Here is a 2872-nt window from a genome sequence, read left to right as displayed (position 1 = left end):
TCTGCTTAGCAAAAAGCAGTACCTTGGGTGGATTAAAGAAGCTAGGAGAAAAAGCAGGTACAGCAAAGTAGACTAAAGATGTGAAATAATATTTCTTCTGTTCATGTTATTTGTTTCTGTTTTTATGGGGGAAATTACAATAAACCAGCTGTAAGTATTTCTGGACTGCTAAGCAAAAAACAGTATATTTGGTGTGTTAAAGCAGGAGAGAGAGTAAGTGGGAAGAGAGAGTGAAGTAGACCAAAGATGTGTAATAATATTTTAAGATTTATGTTGTTTGTTTCTGTTTTTAGGAGGGAACATACAATGATAAACCAGCTGTAAGTATTTCTTGACTGCTTAGAGAAAAACAGTATATTTGGTGAGTTAAAGTAGCTAGGGGAGGGAGTAAGAGGAAAGAGAGTGAAGTAGACCAAAGATGTGTAATAATATTTTTAAGTTTATGTTGTTTGTTTCTTTTTTTAGGAGGCAAAGTACAATGACAAACCAGCTGTAAGTATTTCTGGACTGCTAAATGAAAACCGTATATTTGGTGAGTTAAAGCAGCTAGGGGAGGGAGTAAGAGGAAAGAGAGAGTGAAGTAGACCAAAGATGTGTAATAATATTTTTAAGTTTATGTTGTTTGTTTCTGTTTTTAGGAGAGAACGTACAATGATAAAACAGCTGTAGGTATTTCTGGACTGCTAAGCGAAAAACAGTATATTTGGTGGGTTAAAGCATCAAGGACAGGGAGTAAGTGGGAAGAGAGAGTGAAGTAGACCAAAGATGTGTAATAATATTTTAAAGTTTATGTTGTTTGTTTCTGTTTTTAGGGGGGAAATTACAATAATAAACCAGCTGTAAGTATTTCTGGACAGCTAAGCAAAAAACAGTATCTTTGGTGGGTTAAAGCAGCTAGGACAGGGAGTAAGTGGGAAGAGAGAGTGAAGTAGACCAAAGATATGTACTAATATTTTAAAGTTTATGTTGTTTGTTTCTGTTTTTAGGGGGGAAATTACAATGATAAACCAGCTGTAAGTATTTCTGGACAGCTAAGTGAAAAACAGTATCTTTGGTGGGTTAAAGCAGCTAGGGGAGGGAGTAAGTGGAAAGAGAGAGTGAAGTAGACCAAAGACGTGTAATAATATTTTTAAGTGTATGGTGTTTGTTCCTCTTTTTAGGATGCAAAACCTAATGCTTGTTCTGCACCTATAAATAATTTCTATTCAGGGATTGCTAAACAAAAATAATACTAATTTTTGATGAGTTCAGAAAGTGAGGAGAGGAAGGTAGACCAACAAACTAAACCAAAGATGTGAATTAATACTTCATATGTTAATGGATTTTCATGCACCTGTATGTCATTCTGAATTAGGGCCTGCTAAATAAAAACCAGTCAATGACTGGCTCAAGAAGTTAGGAGTAGTTGGAAAGAGAGAGTGAATTAGACCAAAGATGTTAAGTATCATTGTGTTCCATATGTTCACATTATTTTTTCTGGTTTTAGAATAATAAACCTGATTATGGCAATGGACCTGTAAGTAATTCTGAATCAGGGACTACTAAGAATGGGGGGAGAGTATCTTTGGAGGCTTCAAGAAGTTAGGAGAGGGCATCAGCAGAAAGGGTGAATGAACTAGACCCAAGATGAGAATTGATATTTCATGTACAAGAATCATAGGATCATAAAGTTGAAAGGCACCTCCAGGGTCATCTAGTCCAACCACCTGCAGAATGTAGGAAATTGAGAATACCTGCCCATCCACAGTGATCCAGATTCCATGCCCTCCCCCCAAAGAACCTGAATCCCTGGCCAGTCTGGCCTGGAGGAAATTCACCTCCTATCCTCAACGTGGTGCATTTCCTTGGGTATGCAAGAAAGGACCAAACATTAACACAATCCCATCTGCCCACCCACTCACAATCTGCCTAAATTCACAGAATCAGCATTTCTGTCAGATGATGATCAAGCCTCAGCTTAAAAACGTCCAAAGAAGGAGATCTCAGCACCTGAGGAAGCCTGTTCCACTGAGGAACTGCTCTGTCAGGAACTTCTTCCAGATGTTTAGCTCAAAATTCTTTTGATTTATTCACGTGGTTTGTTTCTGTTTTCAGGCAGAAGAACCTGCTGATGGGCCCTGATCTGTAAGTGCTTGTAAATGAAGAACTGCTAAATTTAAATTGATATCATTAGAGTGCACAAGAAGCCAGGAGAATCGGTGGTTATAGTGGAAGAGTGATAGGGAATGGTATGTTTTATTGTCAACTCCTACACTGTTCATTGGTAAGCAATAGGATGGGGAGGAGCATAAGAGAAAAGGTTCACAGTTTGGAGGTTAGAAGCTACTGTTGTATAGTTCTCATGAAAATGTGTAAGAAAGAACTCTGTTTGGCTCAAAGGAAATTGTTCAATGTATTTCATTTTAAAAGCAGGGGACAAATTTTTAAGACCACAAAAAGCTTGTCTATTTCTGAATACTGTCCCTCTGTAGTTGTTTTGGTTTATGGGTGATTTTTTGAGGTGTTTTGCTGATGGCCATCATTTCTTTTATAGGACAATTAAGGGAGATGACTTACTGACAATGCTGGACCGCATCAATGATTATTTGTTCTCTTTTGCTTTTGTCCTGCCCACGGAAGCTAAACCGACGCAACAGAATTAAACATCACAGACGTTAAATCTAGACTAAATTCTGCATTGCTTTGTGATTTTTGTCCCCTTTGTAAGAATGTGACTGCCTGGAGGATGGCAAACGCTTTGCAAAAACAATAAAAAAAATAAACTAAAATTGTCTGGGTTGACTTCTAGGAGTCAGAGGAGGGAAGTTGTATTTTTATCATCAGGGGAACAGTATCAGTTGCCTGCTGCTGTTGCAGTCATGAAATTCTGGGT

General features: G+C 37.9%; 1 long non-coding RNA gene across 2 annotated transcripts; it reads left to right on the top strand.

The window, feature by feature from the left end:
* Positions 1-301: 301 nt before the first annotated feature.
* Positions 302-2665, top strand: LOC143838911 (uncharacterized). 2 transcript variants are annotated; one of them, XR_013231470.1, is made up of 6 exons: positions 302-320; positions 813-839; positions 987-1013; positions 1487-1516; positions 2095-2124; positions 2534-2665. It is a non-coding gene; the product is annotated as an uncharacterized LOC143838911 (long non-coding RNA). The 2 variants fall into 2 exon arrangements; XR_013231469.1 differs by lacking the exon at positions 302-320 and having other exon boundaries at positions 729-839.
* The last annotated feature ends 207 nt before the right edge of the window (positions 2666-2872 follow it).

Source organism: Paroedura picta, chromosome 5 (assembly GCF_049243985.1).
Source record: "Paroedura picta isolate Pp20150507F chromosome 5, Ppicta_v3.0, whole genome shotgun sequence".
NCBI lineage: Eukaryota > Metazoa > Chordata > Lepidosauria > Squamata > Gekkonidae > Paroedura > Paroedura picta.
The sequence above is the reverse complement of the archived record's forward strand: the minus strand, read 5'-3'. Positions and strand labels throughout refer to the sequence as shown.